The sequence below is a fragment of the Syngnathus acus genome, chromosome 14 (genome assembly GCF_901709675.1).
Source record: "Syngnathus acus chromosome 14, fSynAcu1.2, whole genome shotgun sequence".
Classification (NCBI taxonomy): Eukaryota; Metazoa; Chordata; class Actinopteri; order Syngnathiformes; family Syngnathidae; genus Syngnathus; species Syngnathus acus.
In genome coordinates, this window is record NC_051099.1 from 5,094,226 (window position 1) to 5,110,887 (window position 16,662).

The following is a 16,662-nucleotide window of genomic DNA, read 5'->3' on the forward strand; positions in this document are numbered from 1 at the left end:
TATTTTCCCTCAAGAAGGGAACTCAAGAACAAATGTTAACACCATCATTTAGAAATCCAATATTGACTTGTTTTATGCAGAAGCAGGAAACCTTCAGGCGAGGTGTGTGTCATTGTCAGCAGTTAAATATTTACATTTGCATATGTTAATGAGGAACAGACAAAGTTATAAAACAACAGTAAATCAGACTGCTTCAACATATTTTGGTAGTTTACAAATAGTACCAAACCAACTTCGGAATTACTTATAGATAAGAGAAAGGACCTTTCATTGAGGGATATTAAAAAGTGCCCTGCACGTTAACAGTTAATTCAGCGAAAACCAAATCAAGAGAAGGCTAAAACGTGACTTGTTCTGAGGTCACAAGAGTATTTTAGCACGTCTCAGACTGCGAGACTCCAAGAGCACATGGGGAGAGTGAGTGGGTCAGTGTGCCAACAATTCAAATCAAGTTCAAATTAGTATACCGTAAATGTACGCTACTGATAAGTGAACCACGTTAAGTTTTGCTCTCTGTTTGTTGGACTAGACATATGTTGCACACAAAAATACTGTATATTTTTATTCAAATAAACAGAAAAAAAATAACTGAGTTAAGATATATTTTAATCTAATATGTTGTAAAGCATTTTTTATTTTTTGACTACTTTTTATGGTGTCTCAAAGTCAAGTGGTGTGATACTAACATGTTTGAAGAAAGCATAAGTGCTATAAACAAGATTTTACTTGCAATCCAAAATGGAGATGATGTCAGCGTAGAGAGAGCAAATCAGTAATGTGATAAGCGCTTGAATGTGAAACATTAGATGTGACTATCTAAGTGGTGATGGATCCTCCTCGTCCTCTCTTGGCTGACATGTGAGATTCTTGAGAGGCTTCAGGGTCACCCACCGTCTGGCTCTGTGTGGTCAACGCTTGAAGCAAAATCAAAAAGACACTTTTTTCTTTTTTTTTTAAAGTATGCTTTATTAGAAGTAAAAAAAAACAAACAAAATACAGCCTTCAGCAATAATTCAAGTACACAGTACAACATGCTTTTACAGAATATAAAGCGGATCAAATGTGGACATATTTATAAGGGCCGAGGGAGGCTCATCACAAAAGAAAAGCAGTCTGAGCCATCCAACGTGCTTTTATGATCAGAAAAAGTCTGCTTGAAAATAAATCACCAGAGATTGACTGACTTTTTCGCCTTTCTCCAAAATGCCCCCTTAAAAGTTGTCCCGATAGTGTGTTAAAAAAAAAAATAAAAAAAACATTTAGCAAGAGTAGAGAGTTGAGGACAGGGAAGTGTAAAAGGGAAGAGTGCGTGCGTACTACACTGTCACAATAGCGTGTGTTGCAACCATGTGTGTGCGCTGTCTGGATTCTCTGGAAATTCAAGAGCACGCAGCCGGCTCGCAAACCCACAAATGACCTGCGTTCATCTGCGCTCGCGCACATGAATGCATTCGAGTTGGGGAAATCAATCAAAGCATCATTTGCATGCTTGACGGACGGTTGGGATAAAGGGAAGTATCACGGTAGCGCACCCACCCTGAAATGGGAACTGAGACAAAGAGAGGAGTAGTACGACGAGGAGGAGGAGGAGGAGGAGGAGGACATAACAGGATGCTGGTCAGATGAAAGAGCCCGGAATGTCAGACAGCCTACAGACTGTTGTCGCCTTGTAATCTTAACAGCCAACACCAGTCTGATAAGCTATGTGACAGGCCGGGAGAGTGACCAGCGCACGCCGATGACGCCCCCGACAGAACAAAAGCCGAATAATCCCACTTACCGTGACAGTGGCGAGCGGCAACGTCGGGTGGCGAGCCGGATCCCGGCGCAGGCGTCAGCCCGTCCAACAGTACCGCTCTGTTTCCAATCTACTCGAGTGATTCGTCTCTTGGCGCTGCGACCGAAGGCAGTGCAACGGGTTCATTGGCGGGTTCAGCTGAGGTAACGGCACAGACGCTTTTCACTGTGCGCTCGATTGAGGCTTTTTTTTTTTCCTCCCCTCCCTCCCTCCTCCTCCTCGCCTTTCTCGCTTGTGCCGGCTCGAGCGCCTGCTGCGCTCAATCCGGCGCAGCGTGGCGGCGGTACACAAGAAAATAGAACCCTTCACCGACACGTACGAGAAACAAAAATAGACACACACAAAAAAAGACATTTTCGATGAATGCCGAGCGCAAGGTTACAGTCGTCGTGCGGGGGGGTCAAAGGTTACAGGAGAAGCACTTACCGGTAGCTCCATGCACAATCCAGAGATAAAAGGCGGCACACATGCAACGACGATACATCAATACTGCTAGCTGACTCATGCTCCCTTCCCGCGGGCACAACAATAAGGGCAGACAAAAAGGGGCGACACGGGGGCCGTGTTTTATCGTTTGGGCTAGGAAGGCGGCGAGACGAGCGCCAGAAGAGGCGCGCGGCATGGTCTCGAACAATAACGCCGTCACGGCAGCTCGTGAAACTACTCGGGCTCAGCGGAAAATGACAGAAGTGGAAAAGAATGAATTTGAAGAATGAATCAACTCCCAGCAGTTCTAGGAACAACACAGCAGCTCGAACGCACTCACGAGGACGAGCGGCAAAGTCCAGACGCAACTTGAACTTGAAAGTCGGAAAGCCTCCGTGATGAGGTGATCCTCGGCTCCGATGACATCGCAACCCGGCCACCGTCCAGCCCTCCGCGGAAAGACCACGAGTTGGCCCCTGTGCCGTAAGCCGGCGAGCCATCTAGCTCCGTGTGCAGGACAGATAAAGATCAGGGGTAATAAAACACGTCGCAACCCCCACCGTCCTCCCTCCGAACGCCCCTGCTGACCCCAGCGCGAGTAAAATTGCCTCGCCGCTCTCCTGTAACTGCGTCGGGCTCGAGTTACAAGAAAAAAGGAACATTGTTCTTGAAACTCCTTAATCTGTCTTTATGCCACTTAAAGTCTTTCCTTCTTCCCATTCCACGTAAGCCCAGAAAAAAAAAAAAAATCTTGTTCTCACTCGCAACAACAGAGTGAAAGGGAAGAAAAAAATAGAGATGGACAAGACATGGGCTAGAGCTGCAACTGGCTCTTTTTGTTCCAGACAGGGAGGTTTTGATAGATTGTCACTAGTGGAAGGGGGGCGGGTGTGTGTGTGTGTGGGGGGGGGGGTGCTCGCTACCCCCGCCCCAGTCTACAGTCAGTGCTGAGTTCAGGCGGGGCACAGAGTGCAATTGCGCATGTGAGACACACAGGGGAGTGACCACACTCACGCACGCACTCACATGCTCCCAATTGGTAAGATGGAGCATGAGTCAGCACGCTACAGTTGTACACTTCAATACTGAGGGGAGCCAGACCCCACAGTGGCCCCTCTCCATCGCCCCCACCCCTCACGCTCCCCTCCAGCCCGCCCAGTGCAGCCTCTAAACAAGCCGCTGTGATCCAGCTGACAACTAATAAACACTATCGATAACATCTGATTATCTTTCCGACGTGTCCATGAGACTCGTTTGGAAAAGGAACGGAACTGGCAATGTGCTAAGGAGGAGGAGGAGGAGGAAAAAGAAGAAGAAAGGAGCAAAAAAGACACAAGTGGAGAGAGGGAGCGTGCGTGAAAGAGGCAAAAGTGAGGGGGCAACATTCCTTCCTCGGTGCGCACATGTGAATGAATAGAGGCAGTGAGCTGGGGGGTTTTGGGGGTGAGGTGGGGAGGGAGGGAAGGGGAGGGTCTGAGGCCCCTGTACTTACAGTTGGGATCCCCTCTCCGGTGCAGCTTGGCCCTCCGGGGGCCTCCCAGCGCTCCCCCGAAGGAAGGCGCGCTGCAGTGCCGCACCCAGCATAGGAGCAAGTCTGCAACCACCGACACTCGGGAGGAAGCGGGAGAGAGGGGGGGAGGTGGTATGGAGGGGGGGGGGGGCACAAATCACGTCACATCTTTGTTACTCACCGGCCCAAGGGCAGCCACAAAGGGGAGGCACGCTGTCCTAGCCGTCGGTCTCGGCGGCTTCCATGTGGAGGAAGACGAGGGGGCAACGAGTGCAGCCCCATCGCATCGCCGCGCGCGCACTGACACAAAGACACACATGTACAATAGAAAATAAAGCAACATCACAAATTCAAAAAAAAAAAGAAGGAAAATGAAAGTTGTCTGGTCTTCAGATGGCGCCTGCGACAGCTGTAGTCGGCCAGATTCTCCCACTCCTCGCTCAGCTTCCTCCCGCTCTCTCGCTCACTCACACACACTCACTCACTCACGGATGAACCCGTTCAACTCCCTCGCAGTGCCGCCTCTGCCGCTGCAGCGAGGAGAAATGAATGACTTCTCAGAACTCTCACATTTATCACAGGCGGTTCCTGTAAGAACTGGTTTCAGCCAATTAATGGGGAAGTGAGTCGTACCGAGCTGTGTCATCACTGGCTGAAACCTAGGGGGGGTGGCCCGCGGGGGGGAGGGTGCTCTTGTAAGACGGCCCATATTAGGAAACCCTTTACAACATTCAGCCATCAAGTACAGGCTCACTACACTCCCTCGCCATTGTCGTAAAAAAAAAAAAAAAAAAACGCGGTAAGAAGCTGCGGAGAATTCCCTCGAATCATCGGCCCATCCCTGAGATGCAGTTAGTGACTAATCAATAAACAAATAGATCCTTAAGACAAGCTCTGAGGCGATCCACATCTAACATCTCCATGGCTTCCATCTTTTGTTCCTTCCCTGCCAGCAGTAGAAGCATCAAACATTCTATACGGCAAATCTGCGTGGGCAGTGGCGTCACAAACGGTTGACTTTCGAGCTGATAACTTTCTCTTGAAGGAGGCAACTCATTTCCGTCCCTTCCCACATCCTCCAACACGCACAAACATCATATAACTCAACTTTATAAATAGAGCACTTTTTAAAAAAAAACACACCAGGTAGTAATTCTAACATTTCACAAAAGAACACAAAGAATCAACAGTGCAAGTGAACCTCGGGCCCTCCCGACGTCAACAAATTCCTGGGATCTTCACACAAACTAAAACAAAAAATGACATCAGCCAAACTGAAATTTAGCCAAGCACAAATAAGATGATAAAACAAGTGTGAAATAAAACAGCTAAGCGGACGGCGAAGAACAAAGAGCTGGAGAAAGGCTTTTCAGAAACGGCGGGCGACTCATCGCCGACTCGATGAGCAACACTGAGTCATGAGCTCGGCCATATTCGTCAGTTAACGCGGCAAAAAATGCTCAGTCTCTAAGTTGATCATGCCCAAGGAGCCACAGGACCACCAAAAAAAGATTTGGAGCCTTTTTTGTTTTTGTATGGGAAATATACTTCAAGCTACTTTAGTGGATATAAAAATATGGGATTCAATGTTCAATGCTAACCTGTGAGTAGGACTGATCTTGGGAAAATGTCTCTTTCTGTCATTTGTTTCTTTATTTGCATAACTTGATGTAAATACCGTTTGTTACTGCTGAGCTTTAAGTGTTGTAAAGGTTGCATTCCAAGTTTGGAATTGCTGAGCAAAATTGAGAACGTGAGAGAAGAAATGGTCGTCTTGTGGTAGTCAGAAGATGGAATTTGGATATGAGCTATTTCCAGCAGCTACTGATCAAAGTAACAGGTTTCGTCAAAAACCCAAGCTCTGACTGACAATACAGCCACAAAGCTAACTAGAGCAGTTGGAAAAAAAAAAGATTGTGTAACATTAATATCAATGGAAGAAATTTGTAAGGCAAAATTAAAATACTTGTTGTAACTATATCATAGTAAAAAATATCACATCCTATATTAATGGTGATTTACAATATATGAGTCATGATGTGTATTATGATTATACGGTATATGTACATATTTGTCATCTATTTGCAATATTTTAAAATACAGCAATCAATGCAACTCTTGGAATTGAGTCCCCAAAGGATTTCAGCATACAATTAGATGATTTATATTTCTGTTTTCAAAATCTATTTTAGCAGATATCCTGTAAATGTTAAATGGCAGAAAATATTGGAATTGTCACAATATTTAAAAAACCCAAAAAACAAAAACTTGCTCGCTAAATATGTTTTGATTTGGGTTTTTTTGTCCATGTAGAATCTCCGTCTTCCATTTTGCAAAAATGCGCATTGTGGCAAATGGATTCTTCTTGTTTGCTGAATTTGCAGTTTTTTCTTGCCTTTCAAAAAGACTAAATCCCCCAAAAATTGATGAATAATGCGTGAGGCAGTGGCAAACGTACATATGAATTATATTTATTTATATACTGTATATGCATTGTGTATGTAATATTTGCACAAGAATCTATTAAAGCTTCTCAACTCAGCAGTGTGTGTTCCTTTGTTCAAGCTTGTGCTTTCAATGCATAGTAAAGAACTAAATTGTGAAAATGCCAAGTGTGAACAGACTAGTAAAAATATCATATTTACCTTTTGTAAAAAAGACATTGGCATTTTAATGAATGGTGGAAAAATATGGAAAATTGCTTTTTAGGGTTTGGGATGACGGCAGATCATATTTTTTAGCTTCACCAACATCAGGTTGAGCTGAAGAAAAAAAAAAAAAGCCAATTGATACTATTTCCATTCTTTACTGTGTATTTTTTTTTTTTAAATCTTCCCAAACATTTGAAAAGCTTGTTTTAAAGGTTCATATAAGTTTAGTGCTGCATTATTCATTATACAGGCCAATTATTTCTATTTTCCAAGTCACAGTCCTTAATATAAAATGTGTAGACACACAATGGATAGGTACAGGCACAGTCAAAACTACGAATAGGTGATTGACGGTTTCCTTCATTTTTTTTAATGATTAATAATGAATTTTATTTGACAATAAAAATTGCATTACTCCTTTACATTACTCCTTTACATTACTCCTCCCTCACACACACACACACACACACACACACACACACACACACACACACACACACACACACACACACACACACACACACACACACACACACACACACACACACACACACACACACACACACACACACACACACACACACACACACACACACACAGACACACACAGACACACACACACACACACACACCATCATGCTCGTCTCTAGTTAACACATAACAGCAACTAGAAATTGACTTACTTAACAACATATGATTTCGTAAAAACAATCAATATGCATATTTGCTAAAACAAAAGCACAAAGCAAAATTTCTAACAGGTTTAGGTTTACACACACAACCAACCCCACAATGATCATTTTATGCATGATAAATATTATTTACAAATTTATGTTTGCAACTAAATTGAGAACTGTAGTATAACCGGCAGACTTTTCAAAGGAATAACGGTGCATTTAAGAAGCGAGAAAAATAGCTTATTAGCGAGACAAACTTAGTTGATCAACAGTAAGGAACGAGTCGAGAACAAAGACTTATTGGGGGGAAACCCCCAAATGTCGCAACATCCTGGAACCCGGATGCTCGCTGCCGATTAACTAACTGGAGAGCACTATCTTGTCTCCCCCCCCTCATAAATGAGCATTTCCTGCTGCTGTTTGCGCATGTGTATTTGATGCTTCGGCATCCTGTGTTTATTTTGTAATAAATGAATAAATACATAAATAAATCCATAAATAAATCCATAAATAAAATAAACAGGCCATAAATTAGAGATTACCTTTGACCGGAGTACAACTTCTGAAGGCTGCCACCTCAAACGGTATTCTCACACACACAGACACACATGAACACACACACACACGCACGCACACAACCCGGGGATGATCGAGAACAAGGGCTCACATGACATCTTGGCTGGGTCCAACTGGTTACGACACCTTCACAACAACTAGCTTAGGCAAGACTGTTACCCAACACTCCACAAGGCCACAGTTCACACCTATCAAAACAGCACCAACAACAAGACACTGGGATTTGGTACAACGTAGACATGAGATAACTCCCCAAAGGTTCCACCATCTTGAATCTGGCCATGCTGGTAGATGATTACCATTTAGGTTTACTGAGTGAATACAGCAGAATAGGAGGAAATACTTCACTTAAGGAAAATGATGAGTCACGTGCAATTGCAGTAACGTAATATCTGCATGGCTTCCTGCATCATTTCAAGTGGGCTTTTTCCCAATGACCTCATCCCGAAAGCATTCAGAGTCCACTCCTGGATGGAGATCCCCCTGCCTGGAGTGTTTATCACATCCGTGTTCCATAGCCAGCTCTGTATACATAAGCTCAGACACATACTATCCTCCTGGGTACCGGCTCTACTGCCAGGAAGTCAGGCGGCAACCATGATCTTTTATTCCTCCTTTCATATCACAAAATGGCACCCAAAAGCAGGTTCTCCATTCTGGGAGATGGATGGATGAGCAGTAGTTGAAAGGACAATTGCACAATAACCCTCAAATATATTTTTGCTGGCAATATTCTGTTTTCACATGTTCAGACCATCCAAATCAGCATAATTTTCCATGGTAAACAGCGCGTCGCCACGGCAACAGCGTTTGACGACAGAACTGCATTAGCCTATATGCAAGAGGTTTTTTTTCCATTGAAACCTCTTGTGACATTGTTTTCCCTTGTATTAAAAAAAACCCCACCTGTGTTTTGACCAATCTGACTCAAACTAAAAGTAACAAACTTAAGAAAAAGTATAAAACGTTTAAATAAAAAAAAGAAAGTCTATTTTTTTTATTTGGGGGGTTTTTCTTCGTAGTATCGAACATGTGAGACAATGCCGCATCTGTGCAGTCCATCGAGACTGAAACCAGCAGCTAGAAGTTTTCATTTATCTAATGCTTTTTTTAATCTGATATTTTAAAACACCAACAACATAATCCATTATATTTGAGGAGTGCAATTATACTATTCGGATAATACTATTCTGGCATTGATTCTATAGATTTGGGGCAATCATAAAAAGGGGAAGGATTTCACGTTGGACTATAAATTGCGACAGTGTGTTATTGTGGCTGCAACATACAGAAGAGCGGAATCTAGCAAATATTTATGAATGAACAGTGCGTGAAACTCAAACGGCGTGAAATGACATAAGCAAATCCTGTTTGTAAACAAATGCACAGTAGCTGCGCCTCATCGTAATGAAATCGGTCTCCCGTTCATGTCTATTAAGTTGGTAACAGAATAAGGGTTTACAGTAATGGGTGAAAATGACCCCTCCCTCCCTTTGTTGGGGATGGATGGGTGACAAAGTGTCTGTTTTGACTAAAGCAGGGTGGGGAGCAAAGGGTTTTGGATGGCTGACCGGCTAGCTGGCTTATGACTCACAAGCTCGTCGTACAGTTGTACAGACACGTACGGATGACTACTGATGAAACACTTTTATGATATTCACGGCATTTACTAACTCCCTAAACGAGTGTTTCCGGTATGGGAGTTCATTATGAAGGGGGGGAAATTTTTTTTTAATGCTGGTATTTGATACTAAAATACAGTTGTTGCCATGATGACTACGTATAGAGGCATCATCAGATCATTTGATGAGCAAGCAGCAGACTGCGGAGCTGAACGCAGAAGCAGAGGAAAAGAAAAAATCTAAAAAAAAAAAGACAAATCAGCCCGTCAACATGACACCAGACATGAAATACACGTGACCTCTCCCTTCTTTGTCTCTCTCACCAAAGCTAAAATTACATTACGCTCAGTTTAGAAATTCTCAGTGTGTCGTTAAGTTTCTTTCACTCCCAAAATCTTTCGGCTAAGGCCAAATGGAAATTGATCAATGGCATCATTGTCAAGGTGCTTTTCAGGTGACCGACCGGGCACTGCTAGTGACTAATAGGATGACAAATCCTGCATATTGGGTTAACTGGAAGCTTTTGCTCATAGGGGGACTATTTATAGGAGCCGTGACGGTCAAACAGACATTTCCCCCCCCATTTATTTAGCGCTCATACTCGAAAGTATGTGTAAATCTGTCGATGGGCAATTATTTACCAAACCAAATGGGAGGGGGCAAGGTTAAACTAACAAGGGGACGTAGTGCCACTACCTGGTTTGCAGCTATCTTTTCATTCTTGTACAAAAAATATTTTGAAAAGTATTTATGCCGTGTTTCCTTGTTGAAAGGCAAAATCTGGAATGATCCAGCCAGCCAAGCCTTGGTGACCTGCCCTGACCCATAACTCTCCTCTAGCCTCCTTGTGAGCAGGGCTGCCTGCTGTGATCCCCTCATGCCAGAAGCCCTGTGAGATAGCAATAGCCATCTGCAGGCCCATTGTGCTGGTAATGAACTCCCGCCTTAAAGATGGGCTCACATGGAAATGAATGCATTCTCATGGAGACGTGTAAGATCCCCCCCCCATGGTCCGGCACACCGGTTAATACTGGCTAACCTTTTCAGAATCTTGCATGTCAATGACGGTCTCCCCCCGTGAGCACGCCACCTTGCTTGACGCAGGAGTCGGAGGGATTAGTCAAAGACAATATACAAGACACGCTGATTTGATCAAGATGGATGAGTGAAAGCAGTCAGTTCAAATGAGCTGAAAAGCACTGCTTCATATATTTGGGGATTGCATCAAAAAGAAAATAAATATCCTTTCTTTTTCATACTAATTCATTGGGCTGTATTTGAATGAAAAGTTAACCTATGAGACAAAAATGTATAATGAATCTGATATTTTTACTGTAATGCAGATTAATTATTGCTGGTGTTTGTTGAACATATGGAATGAGGAACTTTAAAAAAAAAAAAGCATATATTAAATCATAATATTGTGGGAGGAAAATATTTAAATATATTATTTTTCCATCCCCATGTTCTGTGTACTTTTGGTTTGAACATTTTTTTTTTTTTTTTTTACATGTAGACAGCAACTATCAGCAGACAAAGACTACAATACTGCACAAGGTGAATCATAGCAATACAAAAGTCCTCATTGTCGGCAAAAGTATCAAATCTCCGCAGCTTCATCTTAAACATACACAAGATAGAGAGCAAGATGTGCAAGCCATGTGATTTGCAGATTTGAAAAATTAGGATTAAGAACATTTCCAATTATGATTGAAAAAAAAAAGGAAAAGAAACAAAGGCTATCAATGAATATTTCCAGGCTTTTTGTTTTTTGGGGTTCCTTAATGTGGCTAAAGGCAGACGTGAGACTACATTAGAACCCCGTGGTGTGTGACTGCTTCAGATGTTGATCAAAGCTGTTTTGCTTGGGACTTTGCAGTACATTTCCTGAGCGTAGCGATGAGTGCGCACGCACGGACGCTCTTCAAGAGGAGACAAGTACATTAGTCACAGGATGCAAGTCTGATCAGACACAGGGCTCCGTCCGCCATGGCTCCATCAGCACAAAAGGCTTATGAGGAGACTTTCGTTGCTAACAGTTCAAAGCAAAATTATCTTTATTACCATCAAGGCATTGCTGATGGAAGGTTTTCAGATGATTACCTTGCATATTGTACAAAAGAGCTTTTTTTTTAAATCCCATATGGTGTAAAAATATTGCCATAGTAGATAATGCACATAGGGGAAGTTTTTTTTTTTCCCCTCCCTCGGATTTTTGACAAAAAAAACAAAGAAAATGTTTGATTGCCTAATGGGGGGGAGAAAAAAAATCACACTTTCCCCTCATTATGTTTGGTGACAAAAATAATTCAATATGTTAATTATGTTAGTAAGTTCCAGACTTACCCCCATCTGGAAACATTAAAAAAAAAAAAATAAAAATTTAACTAAAAACCGCTGAAACTTTGTTGACAGTTTTGGAGTATTTGTGAGATGAAAATATCTGAGTAGGACTGGTTTCAGGGATAAATATGATTTCCATTAAATATATGCAAACAAGGAAGAAGGAAGCTGCCTGTTCCGTAAGAATGAATTACAAGTTCAAAAGTCCAAGGTTATTTTTTTACCAAAAACAAAAGAATGCTGGCATTGCTTGCTTTCCTGACAACAGATTGAATTGAAATGATACGCCGTTCTATAATTCAGCAAAAACATAATGATCTAAATTAATTTCAATGTAAAGGTGTTGAAATCCCACAACTAATTAATCGAAATTAAAGGATGAATTGCTTTAAATGAAAAGGGACTGTTGGAAAACTGTTTGTGTGTGTGTGTGTGTGTGTGTAAGCTTAATGAATTGTTGATGTGCAAGCTAGGCGGATGCGCCTGCAATGTGTACAAGGTGCAAGCCTTTTTTTCCAGCACCTGCATGTAAGCCGACACGCAACTAAGCTAAGGGGTTAAATTTGAATGGCTGGCACCCAAGATTTGCGGTTAAGGGTGAGAGCAGCGGCGGCGGCATCATCAATGGTGTGGCAGATGGTTTATTGAGGGGAAGGAGTGAAACTTCCCATCGAGCCACAGCAGGAAGTGAGTCAGAGTGGAACTGTCAATAACCAATCAACTGTCACTTAAACTGAACTGCAGCTAACCAGCTAACCGGTTTATTTTCAACTCGAGTAACAATTTGAGGTCAGTGAAATGAGTTTGGATGCAGATCGCAAAAAAGACATTTCAGATGCAGCTATTGTATATGCAATGGTCGTCGATTTCAAATCTTGACTGAATGACAAAGCAAATGCGAGAAATGCCCATTCCAAAAAAGAAAGCAGCTGCATTGGTTGCCTGTGTGTGTGTTGTGTGTGCATGAGTGCAGGTCACTCCCACCCGCAGGTGTGTCAAAGGCAGTTTCCAAGCTGCTGGCCCTGGCATTTCTTCAAGGATATCAGTCATGGCAGCAACGAGCCCCCACAGCCAGTATCAAGGCTACAATTTGATTGCGTAAAAAAAAAAAAACCTTTCACTCATCTTGAGCTGTGTCTGTGCAGGGGGATTTTTCCCTATTTTGCATTTCCGTTGAGATGATTTCAATTTCACCGGTTTGGCTAGAACCTGTGACAGCTCGGTGCATCGTAACGGCACAAAGCTACGCGCCGATCGTTCAGACCAGTCAGTCATCCCGATTCGGCGACAGACAAAATACGGCTCAGTCTTTTTTGCTTCAAAAGGTCACACAAAGGCATTCCATCTGAGGACAAAGAAACACAGCCCTTCTTTTTTTTTTTTTGGGCTGGATCTTCCCCCAGAGAAGAAGCTAAGAGAGTAACGGCAATGTCTCGTGAGAGATAAAACAGAGATGAGGCCTCTTCTAAAGAACCGAGAGCATCTAATCTCGTGAAGCAGACAGAAAATGTTCAGTCATTCAGTGGAAAAATCCAAGTCATCAATCACCTAGCACGCTATTGCGGCGCCAAAGAAGAACGCAACACGACAAAAAAACACCAATGTTCAGTTCAAAGCCGCTCCTCACCCTGCATGACCTTTACGGCTTACAAAGAAGAAGAACATAAATTACCTGAATGCCACACGGACTCAAAAAGGTCCCGTCACGCTCAACACCAGACTAGGTACTTTTTTTGGAAAGCACACACAGACAAAATCTAAAATGCTCATTTCTGCACGCTACATAACAAACACAATTAGCAAGTCAGAGGATGAGTAGCAGGACGAGGTCACCGTTGCTGCAGCTTGCATGACTCCGACCGCTTGATCTCTTTCAAAAATATGATGACTCCCTTTTGCCCAGCCAGCAAGAAGTAAAAGCTTTGGGATGTATGACACACATTTGGGGGGGGGGGGCACACTGGCCGTATATCATGTCACACTTTGCCCATACTACTAGGATGGAGCGCAGGATGTGTCATTGCTGCATAGGGGGTCTGGAGGCCAACTCCTGTCTGGTCTGATTCCTGCTTAGTCACCAAGCCAGTCAGGACGGAAAGGCGACCAGTAAGCCAAGCTGGGAGTTTCGTTTAAGGTAAAAAAACACAACAAGTGACAACAAGGTCTTCACAAACACATGAACGACAGCAACCTTAGCTCCCAAAGTCAAGTTGTGCAAAAAAAAAAAAAAAGGAGCCCTCGGAACCCACAAGAACTTATTTTGAATTGGAGTCCAGAACCCAGGCTTTCCAGCGATACTAAATATATACCGACGAATTACAGGGACAAGTGTATTAAATGACACACAAGACATCGAGAATTTTCCATTTTATGTAATGATGGTGCAAAAAAAAAAACAAAAAAACAGCTAAGCAGAACATCTAATCGTGCTTCGTTGGAATTTGATGAAAGTAACGTGTAGTTCTTTCATTTCTTTGCGTGATTCTTCTATGAAAGCTACAAATCAATATTTTCCAGGACTCAACACAAAACAACAATTTGAAATCCACATTAGCATTACGACCACCCGGAGGAAATTTCATTATTTATTGGTAACATTAGTACACAGCTTTCTAGACAACCTTTTACTTTCTTAATCTCACTGGGGACTTTCACGAAACAATATTTTGTTATAGCAAATAAATCACATTGATCCACTGCCACACAAATGCACGAGTGACTCAAGATGAATAAGCATTTACACTCTCATAGCATCATATCAATCTTTTTTTTTTTTTAACAGTAGAACCAAACATAGGCGGAACATGCAAACTGTCAAAATGAACGCCAAGAGTAACAAAATCAAAAAGTTACTCATGCAGTTTCTTTCATGACACCTTGCCAAAAATGCTGAGCACAAACAAATTGGGAGATTAAAAACAATAACATATCGTACTTTTGGGCAACTTGATTTTTTTTTTTTCTTTTCTTTTAAAGCTCCAGGTCCATTGAAGGACCTTGTGAACAAATTTCAGGATCAATATTTAAGAATACAAGATTATAGTAGATGATAAACGATGAGAAGGTAAAAACCATCGACAAACATCAGGACGATGTTTGAAGGGCTGTAATTGGCCGGAGGATTTTTTTCGAGACCGTGACGCTATAATGAAACCGCTTTCCAGAACGAGGTCGCTCCAAAACACAGGTCGAGCACGACTGAATGGGGCTGTGACACCACTGTCTTCCGATTGGTCGGCACAGCCATCATTTCGTACGTACACCGCCGTTTCTTTATTTTAAAGCCAGCCAGACAAACACAGCTGGAATTTTTATTTACAAATCAAACATTAACTGTATGAACTGGATACGATTTTGCTTTCTTGTGATTCTGAACTAATATATGGCCACCACATGTGAGATGAGAAGACACATTTCGACGTACAGACCTGCCTCTTTCCTGTAAAACTGTCCATTCTTTTTGTTTTTTGAGGTGAAAATAGTGGAACTTCACACTTTGAATCGAAACAAGCGGCATCCCAAAAATCAGGAGAAATGCGAGGCCCGGGGAGAGCCGTTCAACAAAGTCCCCTCCTCAGTATTCTTGTACTCGTGAGGTGTCAAAAGGCACAAAAACAGCTCATGTGGCTTTTTATTGGATGGCCTTGTATAATCAATTATTATTTAGTGAATTTAACATTCGAAGACATCAAAATCAACTCTGGTCTGATTATCTCGGATAAAGCTGGCAAGTGATGGTGACAATCATTCGCCGATGCTCTTTACTGACGATAATAATAAAACCACTCATCATTCTGGCGCACACAATGAAGTATCGCATCCGTACTTTTTTTTGCTGAAATGACAATAAGGTGGTCACAGAGCTATTCAATTCCACAGCGCATTAAAATGGAGACAAAAGTTCCAGTGAGGATTACGTTTCGGAGAGCCATATCAGATGCATCTCTGCCGCACCCATCCCAAAAAGTCGATTTCCATGACATCACCCATTCCCATGGCATTTAGGAAGGAGAAGAGGTGGAGCAAACGCACAACAAATTTGGGGCACACCTGAAGCAGGTACAAAAGCAAACTTTGGTGGACTTGGAGAGCGTCTTTCTTTCCATGAGACAGAAAGGGGCACACCTCGGGTATAATCTGCTCTCATACAGTATGTGTAAGCATGATGAGCGTGCATGACTCGCACTCCCTCCCTCCCTCCCTTTCTCCATCACCTCCTACAGACAATGTTCCTCCGCATCAGCTCTTGTTGATGAAGTTCACCCATTCACCCCTGCCCCATACTCAGGGCCAGCACAATATCGTCTGCCGATGATGATGAATAAGGCAAAAATGTTCAACTTTTCTCAACCCGCGACAATGAACAAAGTCCAGCCCAAAAAACACGGTTGAGTTACTGACGGTCATCAGACATACTGCAAATACTTTACGGATAATCCCGGATTAGATCTATCAAGACAAATCGTCTTTGTCGGCACTTTCTTTAAAGGGTAAGTTTGAATATATTTCTTTCCGAGACGTTTCACAATCTAGAGTCTGACCAGTGCAGTGAGCAATGCACAAAATGGCTGACTTCTTAGCCTTCGACAAAATGGCAGCCTTACAACGGCTCGCTACGTGACGGAAGTGCAGTGAGCAATTTTGATTTACAATTTAACCCCTACCTACCACTACAACAACTTTAAATATGGATGCAAAATGGCAGAAAAAATAGCAAAAAAGTCCTGTCACTTCGAAAACAAACATCATTCCTCTCTGCTATACATTAATATGTTTGCTGAAGATCTTTTTTTTTTACTCTTAACATGATACATTTTTCAGAGTAAATGTGGACCTTGAATATGAGAGCATCATTTTTATACATTCCACAATAAAGATGGTAAGAAGGAAAATATATATATATATTTTTAAAGAAGATTGAATTTGAATTTTACTGACCTTCTCGATGACTTTCTACCTGGTTGCTTCAATTTGCAGTGCAAAGTCCTGAAAAGGAGAAAGTGGCAAACTGTGAGGATATTTTAAACTTTACATTCATATTTTAGGAGAATTTAATGAC

At 42.4% G+C, this 16,662-nt stretch overlaps 1 long non-coding RNA gene across 6 annotated transcripts in view; it reads right to left on the minus strand.

The window, feature by feature from the left end:
• Nucleotides 1–642: 642 nt before the first annotated feature.
• Nucleotides 643–16,662, minus strand: part of LOC119134137 — a 29,957-nt gene continuing 13,937 nt past the window's right edge. For 2 of the 6 annotated variants that reach the window (XR_005100266.1, XR_005100261.1), the window contains 3 exons: nt 16,542–16,589; nt 3,916–4,264; nt 643–3,818 (listed from right to left, as the gene is read on the minus strand). This is a non-coding gene — a long non-coding RNA (uncharacterized LOC119134137). The remainder of the gene's footprint in view (nt 3,819–3,915; nt 4,265–16,541; nt 16,590–16,662) is intronic. The other 4 variants (XR_005100263.1, XR_005100265.1, XR_005100264.1 and 1 more) reach the window with 4 other exon arrangements.